Genomic DNA, 17,055 nt, shown 5'->3' with positions numbered 1-17,055 from the left:
CTACCAAAAAATCCCTAAATACACAAAAGTCAGGTTCAATTTGTATATCACTCTTTGCATATTACGATCAGAGATAATGTTCACAGGAGATATAAAAAACACTGTGGTAAAGTATTTTTTTTCTGTAGATATCAGACTGATGACAGCTCTCATTGCTCATGTTAGAAAAATCTAATTTCACAGCCAGTTTCAAATTCCTGCTGTTTCAGCAGGGCTTGCAGAATATAGGAACTAGCAGAGTAAGCTCCTGCTGCAAAGCATCTATGAAATCCATAATTCTGAACACTTCATAAAAAGTTTTCATTGCTTTCAGATGCTTCTTAAAATGAACAAAGTTTCTTTGTAAATAAGTCCTCAGAAACAGTTTAAAGTACTATGGCCAATCTTACCTATCTGCAGTAGCTAAGTCCTATTGCCACACGGTATGGACTACGTTCAAATTAAAATACTTCATACAGTATGAGCTCTTACATAGAAATGGAATGAAGTGTGCTGAAAGATCTAGATACGATCTGAGTGCTGCTAATCTTTGACATAAAAACACTAGAAAGTAAAATAAGTACATTTTATACTCAAAAATTGAGAGTTAGATAATCCTTTCAAATTCCTATACTCAAAACAAGCATATTTCACCACAGATAGCAGTTTCCTTGGTACAAATTCCCTTAGGTTCCTATAAAATATGACATCAAAGTAAAGATTTGTCATGTTGGTTCTTCATGAACATGAAAACTCATTACCTTCAGGTTTGGTCAGATTTTCTTTTGTCCATTGGCTTTTTAATGAGTGCAACTTAAAATCTGAGATTAGTAAAGTCAACAGTGCCTGCATGAGTCAAGGTTGGTTTATAGCTACTCAAACTAAGCATCTAAGGCATGCCTAATTTCTTTTTTTTCCAACATAATATATTTATTCATTATTTGGGAATTTCATACAATGCACACTGATCAGATTTCCTATTCATCACAGATCTACCCTCCCATCCTTGTTCCTCCCTCATCAAAGTAAAAGTACATCAACTACAATTTGTATTACCCATTGGAGCGTGGTCTAACTCCTAATGACGAGCCCCTTAAAGATGATTGAATCCTTCCCCCCACCCTAACCAGAAGTCATCAATTATGAAGAGCTATACTCCATCATCACCTTTACGATTTTTAAGGATTCTCTTCAATGGCTTCCTGTCTAGACAGTTTGGGGGTGGGTGGGGAGTCCAGGGAGGTTGTTGCAAAAGCCTTCAATGTCTCTCATTCTCAATTATGAGTCAGGTGTCAGTAATACCACTGCCACAGAAGTTTCCTTGCCCATAACAGCCAGTGGTAGCTCACATAGTGAAGTTACACGTGACTTCCAAAGATTACACAGACCACAGACATCCACACTGCACCATAAAAATGGCGACTGCATGTGAAGCTATAGCTCAGAACTTAAACAGCTACATTTCTATTGATAACAGTGTGTGCAATTTAAATTTAAACTGAAGTGTTCCTCATGTTAAACACAGTCGCTGTTTTTCTTCATTTCTCAGTGAAGATATGGGACGTGTTGAACAAATATTTTGAGTTAGGAGCATAATTCATAATGCTCTGTCCTCAAAGCCAACAGGCCCGGACTGTATTTCCCTACTATTCTGACTAGACCCTAACAGGAAATATAAATCCAGGAAGGCCTGAAAGTTTCAGGAGTAAGATACTGAAATTTGGGGGAGACTGAAATAGACAAAATTTTAGTTACAAAATACTGGGGGAAATGCCACATAAGTAATAAGCTCAAGATTTGACATGGTGTTCCTGTGAGTGTTTTGATGGAGCAAGCCCACATTCCTCACAGAAGGGATTTTACTGCATCAAACCAGGCAAATGCATGCTTCTATAAACCTCTACTTCTACATATTTCTAAAGATCACAAAGTACAAGAAGCTGATGGATTCCAGTACTCAGAAAGGAGGCACAGATCCACACTAGGGATACATTTACTGAGACCCCAGGAGACTTAGGTTTTGGCCACAAGACAAAACCACGCCAGAGTAAATGACTTAGCTCTCGCCCTCACAGAGGAAGAAAACAAGTCACTGAGGAGGCAATGACTGACCCGTCTTCCCCAACAAGGCTAAATACTCTTGATGGAGAGAAAAACAAACTAATTTCACACCAATAGCAATGCCATATGTGGTATTAAAATATTTGAAAAATAATGAAAACTCATATTAAATAAAAGGTTAACCTTTGAAATCATGTTTAAAAAGGTATATGCTGGTTTTAAGAAATACACATAAAATCACATCAATAAACCCCCAAAAAATGTTATTTTAAAATAGTGATAAACATTAAACTTGAAAATCATCCAAGAAAAAATACATTAGATCAAAAGAAAATATAGTGTTTGTCTATATTTTTTTCTAAAACAGATGCTAATTAAGCATTATGAAAGATTTAGAAAGGGAAAGTTATTACATAATTTTACATTTAATGAAATATTTTTGAAAAATATAATGAAATGAGAAATTATGCCAGACAAATGAAAATTATGTATTTTATTTTATTTTGCTTTAGAACTTCACTATTAGGATATTTTTTTATAAAGAAGGGTCTCACTATGTAGGTAAGGCTGGCCTTGGCCTCCTTTTATAATCCTCCTGCTTCATGAGTGTGATGCTTAAAGACAAATAGAACTATGACCCCTTAAGGAGTTCTTCAGCTGAAAAAAAATACATGAAAACTTGCTTCTACTCGTCAATAGAATAGCTTACGTCTATTAATTATATTTTAAATCAACCAGTATAGATTTCTATATATTTAAATAAAGTGTAATCAAGCATTGTGCTGTGTATTACACACGGACAAGTAACATACATTTCATCCTTAACACTTATGACAGGTGACAGGGTGAGCAGCGGACAACATAAAATGGAAGCACACTGTCATGAGGTTCTTACAACACACACGAGGCAGGAAAAACTCACCAGATCATAAAATATGCTAATTTGGAACTGCATCATTTAATGATATAAGAAACAATGACAGTGTAATGAGAGCATTGTGTGAAGCCTCAGAAACCAAACACAAAGAGCATTTCTTTAAGATTCACTTACATGGAATTCTAGAAACTTGAGAAGTAGAGGCAGAGATTGGAACAGTGACTGCCTGGGCCTAGGGATGGCAGGAGATATTTAAGTAAAAATGTTTAGGTGTGTTATAAGACAACAGAAAGGTTTGTTATGCTAAAGATATGATTTCATAACTATATAATAAATCAAAATTCAAAGAATTGAATGAATGCTAGCGTCATATTTGAAACTATGCTCTGGAAAATTTAACTTTAAATGGATGAATACATCAGCATTCTAATATCAACTGCATCCAAGAAACACAGTCTGAGTATAAAAAAAAATATAGATAGCTAAAAAGTGAAAGAACATTTTAAAAGCATGTATTTTAAATCAGGACAGACATACAAACTTTTAAATAAAAAGCAGCAGTTGTTGAGAAGGTAAAGTTGTCTTAAAAGGCTGTGTATCTATAGTAAGTACTTCAAAGTGAAGGAGACATAAACCGATGCTTATAACGTTTTTGAGCTACGGAAGAAGGAACAGCAAGCACAACTTTTACTTCATCCTCCCAATTCAAAGAAATGGTGTTTCATTTTCAGGTAGTTCAAAAAACTTGAAATTCTCTCTCGTGGCTTCTGTGTTATTAAAAATTGTGTTGATTGGTCTGAATAAATTTTGTGATTTACAGTTATCTTTCTGTTATTGATTTAGAAATTCAGTTCTGAGGACAGTCTTCTAACGTTCACGTATTTTAAGTTTGTGAAGCACTGCTTTACAAACTAGGGCTCTTTAAATCAGTACTCAGTGTAAACTGCAGAAGAATGTGTACTCTGCAGCTGCTGCATCAGTATCTAGAGATATTGCTTACATTATTTGGTAGATGCTGATAAGATGAACTCTGTTCTTTCTGAATTTCTGCTGGCGGTTGTGTCTATTTTGACAGAGAGATATTTAAATCTGCAACTATAATAATGGATTCGCCTTCCATCCAGATCAACCTTTGGTCTCATGCATCTCAAAGCTCTATTGTAAGATATATGCACATTAATAACTGTTTGTTTGGGTAACTGACAAATTATAATTATCTCATGCCCTCAGTATCCCTGATTTAACCCTTGTCTTCATATCTTTCCTGCTTGACACTAGTAGAGTTATTCTTGATTTCTTTGTATGTTACCATATTCTTTTCTCCATTTCCTTTGCCATATGTAAAGTGACAATGCAGTTGGACTTGTGCTGTTTGGTGCACGTTGAAAGTCTCTGTCTTTTAATTGACGTATTTGGATCCCTGAGGCTCACTGTGAATGTTGATAGATTTGAGTAAGATTTTAATATGTGTTATTGTTTCTGTTTTCCTTTTTTATTTACTAGAAATTACTACTGGTAGAATGAAAACTTAAATCTTAAACATACCCGGTGTGAAAACATACCTGTGGAAGACATTGTGCATTCTGTACCAGTTACAGTGGTGAAGCCCTCATCACTAAATCACACCTGTTTCTCTTCATGTGTAGCATTCCTAGATATATCAAAAATATTCAGGATATATTATCTCTAAGACAGCCTCATGCAGTTTCCCTCAGAGGTGGTATATGACAAATACAGATGCAGTTACTTGAAGGCATTTATGATTACAGGCATGATCTTGCTTTCCCACTAGTGGGGGCAGCAACTTTACATGGAACACAGACCAACTCACTGTGCCCTGTCCAAAGCCATTTGAACACTTGATCTCCTGTATTCTGCTTGTGGTTTATTTAACCCCCTTTCCTAGTACCTTCAACAGTCTTTTCCCATCAGAGGTTTGACTATGTCATTTTTTTCTTTTTCTTTTTCTTTTTTTTTTTGTTCTTTTGTTTTTTTTTGAGACAGGGTTTCTCTGAGTTGTTTTAGTGCCCATACTGGATTGCTCTGTAGACCATGCTGGCCTCAGAGTCAATGCCATTCTTAAGTCCTAATTACATGTACTTTAACCCTTGCATTTTCCAGTCTTTTTTTTTTTGTCAGAGAATATTAAAAGTAGGAAAAACATCTCGAAATGTCCGTGTGTCCCTAAATGCTTGTCACTATTGTAAACTCAGGACCTCTACAGTGATTCAACCCAGCTTTGTCTTTGGAATACTTCACTAAGCAATTTGCATGCAACATGCCCTAAATGTTTAATACTAATTGTATTACATGTGTTTATGTAAATATTTGAAAATGTTAGAGAAAAGGAAGTATTTATTCAAATTCAGGACCATTCATAACGGTCAAAGCTGCATGAAGAAAGGAAAATGCTCATTTATAACGTCTCTTCTCTTTTCACATTAAAAAAAAACTGAAGGAGTTTGGAAAAACACTTATAATTTCCACTAACAGGGAAACTGTACAGTCAAGTGAGATTAATGGTGCAGCAAGGATTTTAGACTGCCAGAGTAGGCCATTAGCAAAGTGCTTGCAAATACACTTCCCACTTTTATTTTAAAATTTGAAACGAATGGCAAAATACTAAACCCTGGTACTAGCAATTTAAAGTTACTTTACATTTTAATTGAACATTGCAGGTAAGTTTCCCAAGATATTTTCCTCCCAGTGAAATATAAACAACAATATGAATGAATAATGCAGTATTTCAAAATTACTTAATTAGGGGCAATTCTGAAATACACAAACATGAGTTGATTGGATGAATCAAATATTGAGTTTAAAAACTTAATAAAAATATTTTAGTGTGTATTATAAAGGCAAAAGTTTCAAAGGTATGCTAAAACACTAAATTCTGGACTTGAAAAGCTGCATACTACTCAAAGTAAGCTTGGAGCACTTAAAAAAATCATTTAGAGACTACAGGCATTCTCTATATCAAACAAATCCATGTAACATAATTTATCAAATAGAAAAAGAAAACATGGTCAACTATTATACTGAAAACATTGGGAGCTGTGCAGCCTAGTCTCTGTTTGGTAAAGGAGTGCTTGTACAATAGGTCTCCAGACTAGGCAGAGCCATGGGGATAGTCTCACTCTGCAAGGACCAGTGGACTTAGAATACTGCTGGGACCACTCAGCCTGCATGGTCTCTTCTCTCTCAAAACACTGATGATTCTCTTGGCGGTTTTTAGAATCACTTTGTCAGTCACACATGGGACAGATGTGATCATCCCTGGAAACTCCAGTTTTCCTCAAATATTTCCCCTAAATTTCTTTGGGAGTGTTGCTTCTCAGGTTTTCTGGGGATACCAGTTGTCACTCCAGACCCTGAGAGCTGTCCTGATACAGTGCTGACAGTATCAGAGTTAATTCACCCCTGTTTCTGTAAAAATGCTTTACAGAATGATTTTTGAATGCTATTGTTGTTCTTGAAACTTTGTCAATCACCTTTTAGTTTTATATAGACAGAATGTACCTGCCTCGATATTTGGCCAAACTAACAAAAGGATAAGTGTTGGTTTTGGTTTAAAAGATGTTTTGATGCAAAGTTGTGGAAAAAATATATTTGACATATTTGTTTTGGCTGGGGGTTGACATTGGAGGGTGGGAAGAACATGTTTGTTGATATGAAAAAAAGATGTTTGTTTTTGAAGTATAAATAAAGACGGCTTGAGGTATTCGGAGCAGCCACTTGTGTGACACTCCTCTGGTGGTCAGACACTTCATTTCTTCAAGCACATGTCCCTCAGGGTCTCAGGACCTGAGCCAGGTTGCAGTGGGGCTGCAGCATAAAAAGAGACTTTTGAAATTAAAAAAACATATTTAAATTGCCTTAGATTATAAAATATAAATATAAGAGCTTTATTATGAACAATGAGTGTAAAGATAATTTTCTTTTTACTTCTTGGTTGACATTATGCTACAAATTAGTGACTCAGCTTTTATTTTCTTCCAGGAAATAATATCAACTTATCCTTAGAATTTATATATATATATATAATGCTTGCCTAATTTTAACCCCCAAGATTATAGTACAGTACAATAAAACTATAGAAACAGGTTGGAAATTCAGTTCTCAGCTGAGTTTGCTGGAAATTTCCCTTCTGCACTTATGAGATAAATTCAAAATGAATCTACAATTATCTCTAGCAAATACATTTGTTATCTCTCTTCTTTCTCATAGGAAAATAAAAACAAATAATAATGAGTAGCATAATGGGTGCCTGAAAATATATCTTGAATCTCCTAACCTTATCAAAATGATCTACTTGGGAAACAAGATCTTTGCCAATGCTAGTACTTTACTAGGTCAGAAGACAGTAGTGTGGACTCAAGAAGTAATGTCTGTCTTTATGCAGAGTTGTTAAATGAACAACTTATTTCATTTAACCTGTAGTCATAGAACAAAAACATGTCTATATGTTCTTGGAAGAACATAAAAGTTATACATAGAGGTGATATTTCACTCAGGGATTTCAATTTTACTCTTACAAGATTCCTATAATACCAACATTGTAATAAATCTCAAATTTGTTTTAGTTTAAAAAGCCCCCAAGTCGGGCAGTGGTGGCACACACCTTTAATGCCAGCACTCGGGAGGCAGAGACAGGAGGATCTCTGTGAGTTCGATGCCAGCCTGGGCTACAGAGTGAGTTCCAGGAAAGGCGCAAACCTACACCGAGAAACCCTGTCTTGAAAAACCAAAAAAAAAAAAAAAAGCCCCCCCAAACAAAAAAACACATATTAATTTTGTTTAAATTAATGACTCATTGACATATTTTAAAAGAATACAGGGTGACATTCTTTCAAGACTGTTATGAAACATGCCTAGCACTTTTCCTACAGACTGGCTTTGGGTTTATATCTATGTGCAAGTGCAACATGTGTGATTTCCCAATGGATATTTCAGAAATTCCTCCTCTGCTCCTTTGCTCCTCTGGTAAAGGCTGAGAAACTAAGGAGATAAGTTTAACTTCAGAAATAGATTATGTAATAACCTTTCTTTCTAGTTAACTATATAAGCAAGAAGAAAATAAAGCAATCCTGTGAGAACAAATACCATTATCCATGTAAAAGAGAGTATATCTATATTTTGAGCCCTTCTTTTAAAGTATGCATATGAAATAAAAATAAAAACACTAACGAATTTAACAGATTTGGTGGATAGTTATTGTGGTGGTATTGTGTTCCCCAAAATATTGTGTATCTTAATAAACTTATCTGGGGTCAGAGAACAGAAAAGCCACAAGATACTTAGGCTAGAAAATGTTAGCACACGCCTTTAATCCTAGCATTCCAGAGACAGAAATCCCTCTGGATCTCTGTGAGTTCAAGGCCGCATTGGAAACAGCCAGGCATGGTGACTCATGCCTTTAATCCCAGAAAGCAGCCTTTAATCCCAGGGAGTGGTGGTAGAAAGCAGAAAGGTTTATAAGGCGTGAGGACCAGAAACTAACAGCATTTGCCTGGTTAAGCATTTGGCTGGTTAAGATTTGAGGCTTTCTAGCAGTAGTTCAGCTGAGAGCCATTGGGATGAGGACACAGAAACTTCCAGTCTGAGGAAAGAGGACCAGGTGAGGAATGGGCAAGGTGAGATAGCTGTGGCTTGTTCTGGTACTCTGATACCCCAATAACTGGCCTCGGGTTTGATTTTATTAATAAGAACTTTTAAGAATCCTGCTACAAGTTATCTTGTTAATATATGTTACAATCATTAGATACATTGTATAAATTTAACATGCATATGATAATAAAATATATCAATATGAATGTAAAACAATAAATTTCTATCAAATTTAACATGCCTATATAGCCAGCAATAAGAAAATGCAGTGAGATTTCTCAGTCTTAAAATCCCCATCATGTCCTCTGCCTTCTTCAGCTACATGCTCAGCACTGCTGCCAGAACATATTACCTTGAAGACAGAGGTATCAATGTGATCTTAATATACACACCCTGGGATGTCGGATCATTTTCTATTACCTTGAATTTTGTGATTTTTCTGGCTAATTCTTACAAAAATATTTTTCTCATTATAATAATATTCAATTGTATTTATACAACTTATTAAAGAATTAATGAATTTTGGTACTTTATGATTATTAGCAGAATTGTTATTGATTGATATGCAGAAGTGTAGAGAGCTATGCACGGCCGCACCTCAAAGATGGCGCTGGCGTCCGGCTTCCACCTTCCTGATGGCGGGTATTCTCTGGGATAAACAACTCCTTATTTGGCTTGGGCGTAGAATCTGGCTTGCTTGCATATATCTGACCCTATCAGCATTGTCCATGTGGCACTATGGGGTTGGTTGCCCAGTGGCTATAAAGGGCATGGGCTGGCTTTCCCCGGGGTCAGAAGATTGTTCAAGGTTCCTGAATAAACGGCAGAAAGAAGAGCTCAGTGTTGTGTCTTCCTTGCTGGTCGAGGTGGTCGCAACAAGTGGTGGTCCGTACGGGGGACCTCAGCGTCTTCGTGGAGCTCAGAACTTTTTGCTGTCAGGGTGGTATACCGGTAAGTCCTCAGGTAAATTGGGGAACCGCGATAAAAGTGGATTTTGCTCTCATCTGTAGATAAAGAGAGAGTGGGAAAACATAGAGCCGTGACAAAAGCAGACAGGAAAATTAAAGAAAGTGAAAGCAAGTGAAGGCAAAAGTGCTGCTAGTATCATGGGCGCAACTTCTTTGCACCCAATTTTACTGGCTCTTAACGAGCTGCTCCTTTCAAAGAAATTAAAGATTAAGAAGAGTACTTTAGAAAGATTTCTAGAGGAATGTGATGTTGTGGCACCCTGGTTCGCAGTTTCCAGAAGCCTCACGGTAGCTTCCTGGGAAAAGTTGGGCCATGATCTAGACTTCGCTGCAGAACAAGGGACGCTTAAACATGGGGTTAGACCAGTTTAGAAATTAGTGAGAGGGTGTCTCGAAGACCAGCGCTGCAGTGATGCGGTAGAGAATGGGCAGGCAGCCTTAGAAATGTTGCAGGAGGAAAGATCAGAAAAGGCCATGTCTGCTAAAGCAGCGTCTACCAGAAGTAAAACAAAAAAGGGGGAAGAAAAAACAAGGTTATATCCTGACCTTTCGGACCTAGAGTGTTCCGAGTCCCCTATCTATTCCCCTGATTCTGATGATGTAGAGTCATTATGTGAAACCTTGCAGAGTGTGAGAAAAAGAAAGAAAAGGGGTAGAAATAAAGGAGAAAGAGAAAGAATTAAAGAATGTGAGTCTGAGTGTGGAGCCGCTCCCTCATTTCCTCCACCATATCTGGAATCTGCCTCCATGTCTAGAGTTGTCTCTATGGGGAATTCTTTTAACCCGGAGGTTTGGAGACAGGTTATAACTGAAATGCAGCTAGCTTGCCCAGTGTTTCTCAATGCCCAGACTCAACAGAGATACCATGAACCTTTGGATTTTTAGGTCATCAAGTCTCTAGTGGAATCTGTCTGGACTTATGGCGTCACAGCCTCATATACTGTTGCTCAAGTGGAGGCTCTGCACAGATTTTGCATGACTCCATCCGATTGGATGAATCTTGCTCGAGCATGTCTCAGCGCAGGGCAGTATTTAGACTGGAAGGCATTTTTGATAGAATTTGCCAGTGAACAAGCTGCGATTAACAGGGCTGCAGGTGGAGGTCAAGCAGCTTGGGATGTAGACATGCTGCTGGGACAAGGCCGATTTGCCAATCAACCAAACGGATATCCACAGCATGATTCTGTGGTGATATTGCGGATTCCGACCTTTTTACCTATGCCAGTACAAGTCAGGGAAGATAGTTTGCCTATTTTATTGAGTAGACAAAAAAGGGATTTTGGCATTACCACAGCCATTGTGACAGCCATTGCCCTATCTGCCACCGCTGCGGATGTGGCTGCTGCCTCTCTTGCTACTGCTGTCCCCACCACCAAGGCATTGAATGACCTGTCGGGGGCTACAACTCAGGCTGTTAGCGCTCAAGCAGCCATTAATGGCCACTTACATCGGGGCATAATTTTGGTCAACCAATGAGTTGACTTGCTGCAGGAGCAGATGGATATTCTACAACAAGTGGTTACCGCAGCTTGCGTGGTACCCATGAGTGGCATTTGCCTGACAGCTGTTCAATATGAAAATTTTAGTAGGGCTGCTAACTATTCTAAAGCTTTGAGTGCTATGTTGACAGGAACCTGGTTGGCGGAGTTTGATAACCTGACCCAGATCCTGCGCAATGAGATCATTGCAGTCAACCCCACCCGTGTGCACCTGGCCACCGCTGCAGAAATGATGTCTTGGCTGCGAAATTCTATCACCTTTTTAAAGGAGTGGGCGGGATTAGGTGCCCTGGCAGACCTACTGGTACTTGTCTCCCTGATGTGCCTGTGGAGCATTGTTCATTTAAGGGTTTCTCAGCAGCGCAATGCAGCCATGATTATCCAAGCCTTTACAGCCATAGAGGCTGGACAGTCTCCCCAGGCCTGGCTGGCCGCATTAAAAGCTTGATCGTGCAGGATGCGAGGCTAGTGCACTGTACTTGGGTCTAGCTGTATTGCAAAACCCAAGAAGAGCAAGTCTAATTGCATTTGGGTTGATACCCTAATTCCCACCTCTGCAAAAAAGGGTATCAGATGGGTCAAGTGTTCTCTGGGTGGATGACACCTGGACTAACACCAGTACAATGTCCAAGTTGTATTTTGGCAGAGATTAGACCTCTGCTCTTGCCTGCTGCTTAAAACAAAAAAGGGGGAACTGTAGAGAGCCAGGCATGGCCGCGCCTCAAAGATGGCGCTGGCGTCTGGCTTCTGCCTTCCCAATGGTGGGTATTCTCTGGGATAAACAACTCCTTATTTGGCTTGGGCGTAGAATCTGGCTTGCTTGCATATGTCTGACCCTATCAGCATTGTCCATGTGGCACTATGGGGTTGGTTGCCCAGTGGCTATAAAGGGCATGGGCTGGCTTCCCCCAGGGTCAGAAGATTTTTCAAGGTTCCTGAATAAACGGTAGAAAGAAGAGCTCGGTGTTGTGTCTTCCTTGCTGGTCGAGGTGGTCGCAACACAGAAGAATTACATTAGGTAATATCTATGTTGTAGCTTAAGAACTGTACCAGTTTTTCATGGATAGTATACACATTGTATATTTCAACATCTTTGATTTTTATATTCTCATATGTAAAACAAGAGTAGGAAATCGATAGATAAACATTATAAAGTCTGTTTAAAAGTCTTAGTTTTTCTATTTGAAACGTTAGAACTTTACACGTTTACTGCCATTTTATTCTTGTGTTATCCTTGATGGCAGTTCTTTTTATTTATTTTCACATAATTTCTTTATTGATTCTTTGGGAATTTTACATCATGCACCCAAATTCCACTCACCTCCCAGCCCTCCTATCATCCCTTCATCCATACAGTACCCCCCAAAAAATTTTTAAAACATCAAACCAAAACAAACAAGCCAAGAAACAAAAACAAAACTAAATAAAACAAAAAAAAAGCCTTTCCCCTCCTCTATCTTTCCTGCCTCTCCAACACATTTTTATTCATCTTGGTGAAATTGGGGGTAGTGTGTTCCATAGTATATCCTTTTGTACAAATATCTTTACTAATAAATGTTCATTACAATGAGTCACTGGTCTGGAAATTCATATACATTTAATACTCACTCCTTTTGAAAATGTGGATAATACTTAAAATTAAAAAATTATTTTAGAAGTCATTTTTAGTATCACAGTGTAAGATACTAGTAATTTTTTTGCTATCATGTCCTAATATTTATATGCTTCATATATACTGCTTGCTTTTCCAACATTAAGGGGACCTAGCGAGTCCCGGAGAGATGGCTAAAGTTAAGAGAACTTGGCGCTCTTGCAGCAGATCGGGTTGCATTCCTAACACCCACATCAAGAGCATATTTGGGGAATGGAAGACAGAAAAATTGCAGAAATCATTAATATTTTTATTAGAGCTCTGTGAAATAATAAATTTACATTTGTAAAATAGTGAGTTGAATAAACCTTCAAACATTGGAATTTCTTTCATATCAGTAATTGTATCCAGATATAGCAAAGATAATCCATGAAACCTTTGAAAGATGGGCAAATGTATTCACTGATATAACTTTATATAACTCCTATATTAATGAATTTTTTTAACATAGGAAATTTTTTTAAAAAGTTAGAAAAAGTGATCATTCCAGTAAGTGATTAATGTTTTGCTTATTTTATGAATACCATAAAACCTTTTAATGCAAACTATATTCTATTATGAACCATATATGCATCAAAATATTACCTTAAATAACCCAGATGTGATCCATTTCAGTTACAGAACTGGAGTGTCCATTCCTGAAATTAATTTGTTTTATTTAATCAGAGATATTATACTTTAAAATATAATTTTATTGTTTCTAATTTACAATTTTCTTTTCATTTAAAATATTCAAGTGAGGATATCCCAGCATATTGGCAGTTTCTACAGTCTATATCCTATTCTCTTACTTCCTGTCTGATTAAAATGATTATTCTGTGACTTATCTTGTCATTGTTAGACAGTATGACATTGCTGAGCTGTCAACATTCTACCTGAATGGAGGACATATTCATAATCTGTTCTTGTTTCCATAAAAGTCAGTCTGATAGCCAGTACCTTTTCTTATAAATAAAAGCCTTTCCTTATGTTAGCAGAAAATGTCTGACCAAATAGCAAGAGAATCCAATCACTTCTAAAAGGTATAGTCTAGAAACACAGATTTTTTTACTTAGGGAATGTCATCTTGTGGAGAGATTTCATTAAGTTTAAATCTCTATCTCAATCGTTATGGTGTTTTAAAAAATATCTATGCAAAATACTTTTTTAGCATTGAAGCTTAAAAGCTGTATTATGAATTAAGTTTCACTGCCAAGAAATATTTTAATTCATAAATAAGAATTGAATAGCTCCAAATATGTGTTGCAAAATGACTAAAATGGATAAATTGACATATTTTAACTAACACATTTATTTCAGTCTGCTGAATGCACTGAAAATCTACTTTTGAGCAACTTTCAAGTGTATATTACATCATTATAGTTGCAAAAACTTTATAATAAATCTCTTGAATATCTTGCTCCTGTCTGATTTGTATTTTGCTTTCATGGGTCATAGACTTCACCAAATTCTACTGCTATGCCCCCTACCAATCTACACTCTGATTCAATGAGGTCCATGCCTTTAAATTCCAAATACAGATGAGAGCCTTTTAAGAGAATTGCATTATATATATATATCACATTCTTTTGAGTCCATGCTTCCCTTGATGGATATTTATGTGAATCAAAGCTCACATGTTGGCGATTCTGGATAACTTAGATGTGTAAATAGGCCTTCAACATGCTAAGTTCGGTTCATTTACAAACACACCACGAAGTGGGATTGTTATATACTATGGTAGATCAGCTTTTAATTTTCTGAGACAAATTCATATTTTTCTATAATATCTGTGCTAATTTACATTTTTAGCAAGCATGGCTTTGAAAGTAAAACAGTTTCAATTGGAAACTAGGCATTGCTGAAAGAAAATAAAAATCTACATAAACAAACAAACAAATAAATAAATGGTATGTCTTGTTAAAGGATGGAAGAATCAATATTGTTACTCTACAGCTTTAATTCAATCCTTATCAACATTTTAAGAAGTATTTCCCAAAAATAAGAAAAATATTCCTGACATCTGTTTTCAGTTACAAGTGGCCCTTAATAATGTAATCAGACTTGAGGTTAAGCAAAAGAAATGAATTTGGATCATTTATATTACTGGATTAAAAATTTGCTTCAGGACTATTATAATCAAATCAGTATGAACAAGCATTTTACTATTATATATTTTTTCTTTAGTCATGTTATACAATCTTCAAGGACTATTCTTCCATTATTACTTAACTAAATTGATTTTTTTCTTCACTATGACCTTGGATACATTAACACAATTTGTCGATTTTTCTTTTCTTAGATTGAGATATCTATTTGCCATGTAGGTTTTCTTAATTATTATGTTGTTAACTTTGCTTTCAGTATATATACAATCTGTAATTTATTTTCACCTCTATATTTGTTTCTTGAATGTTACAGACATCTTTACAGTGGTAAATACATGCATACATACATACATACATACATATATATATATAGAGAGAGAGATAAAACATATATAAATATATAATTTTATATTATACATGTGTAGAAATATAGATATATCATTGTTCTTAGAATCTTGATCTTTTATCTTATCATAGTTAATCCAATTTTTGCTGTCCATGTAAACTCAGATGTGTAGTTTTCTGCTAAATAGCATTGCTGACTTTTCAAGGCTTATACATAATGAAAATTAATTCTCTCACTCATCAACCACAACTAGAACTTTCCAATTGTTCCAACCTGACAGTGGTTGGTGTCTTGCTGTGTGATAATGCTTTTGTACACTGGTTTAATAAAATGCTGAATGGCCAGTGGCCAGGCAGGAAGTATAGGTGGGATAAGCAGACAAATAGAATTCTGGGAAGAGGAAGACTGAAGAGGAGACACCAACCTACTGTCCAGGGAGCAGCATGTAATGGCACAGAGATAAAGCCACGAACACCTGGCAACATATAGATTAACAGAAATGGGCTGATTTTAAGTGTAAGAGCTAGTCAGTAGTTAGCCTGAGCTAATAGCTGAGCACTTTTAGTTAATATAAGCCTCTTTGTGTTTACTAGGTAGTGAGTGACTGTGGACTGGGCGAGACACAAGAAAATTTTCAAGTACAGTGTCCAGTATGTGTTTCATTTGTGGAGTGGGACTTAAATCTGATCAAAACATGGTTGATATTCCCATAATATTTATAGCACTATTGTACCTGTAGACATGGCATATCTTGTCTTGCTGGACCTTATTGTAACTCACAGAGTCATGGCTTGATAAGATTGATGATTAATTACTCCTCGTGTATCATAATTGAATTATTTATTCATCATTTGGTTTCTTGTTTTCATTTTCAGCATTAATTCTAACCCAAATCTTAAAAGGAGAGCATAATATAGTACTTAAAATTTTGATGTCCCTACCATATTGTTCACCAGGGGAGGAACAGGTATGGGGAAAACAGAATGGCATTAGAAATATGACTATCATTTGAATTTTATGTTTCAAATTCATTTTCTTATCCTCTCCTCTTTTCTCTTTATTTTTCAATGAGTTTATGCTGATGTTTTTTCCCCTTTGCTTGGGATAGTTAAGTTTGCATATGTGTTTATATTATAACTTTGTTTTCCAAATGAACATGAATATCACTAAAATATTGACAGAGCATCTTCCAGGCTTTTGTTGATTCTTATATTGAACTAATAATCTTTCTCTCATTATGATTCCTTATAAGCATCATTTTACTCATATCCAATTGAAGGATTCTGCCATGTAGAGAATGCATCCTTTTGTCATAGGGATAGATTGTTAAATTGAGCCAAGAATTAAGAAAATTATTAGAAGAAAAAAGTGAGTAGGCTAACTACAGGTCTTCACATCTCCCTCTTTCCTCCAGATGCAATCCCCAATCTCATCCCCAGATCTGCAACAGAACATCTGTGGCACCCTCCTGTACATGTAACCAATTGTCTTATTAAATAAGAAACACAGAGCCGATTCAGAGAAGAAAGCCAAGAGATCAGAACTAAGAGCCTTACCCTTCCTTCTTCAGCCAAGAGAGCTCTCCGAAGAGGACCTACTTCCTGTGTGTATGTCTTTATATAGTCTAACTGTTCTGCCTTGACATTGGTTGTAAACCCAAACACGTGACTGCCTCATCACTGCCTGCATGTACAGCCCTCCAGGTCCTCTATGGTATTGAGATTAAAGGCGTGCGCCACCGCTGCCATGCAATTGCTATGGCTCTAATAGCTCTGACCCCCAGGCAACTTTATTTATTAACATACAATTAAAATCACATTTCAGTACAAGCAAAATACCACCACATTTCCCTTTTTCTATTTTAATAAAAAGGAAAAAAAGAAAAAGGTTATAACTAACAAAAGAAAAACTATATACAAAAGTACAATAACTATATACAATATATACAAATAATAAATGTCTAAACAATGTCTAGTCCAT

The sequence above is a fragment of the Peromyscus californicus genome, unplaced genomic scaffold (genome assembly GCF_007827085.1).
Source record: "Peromyscus californicus insignis strain IS unplaced genomic scaffold, ASM782708v3 Scaffold_5__1_contigs__length_169319896, whole genome shotgun sequence".
Classification (NCBI taxonomy): domain Eukaryota; kingdom Metazoa; phylum Chordata; class Mammalia; order Rodentia; family Cricetidae; genus Peromyscus; species Peromyscus californicus.
Note: the sequence above shows the minus strand (reverse complement) of the source record.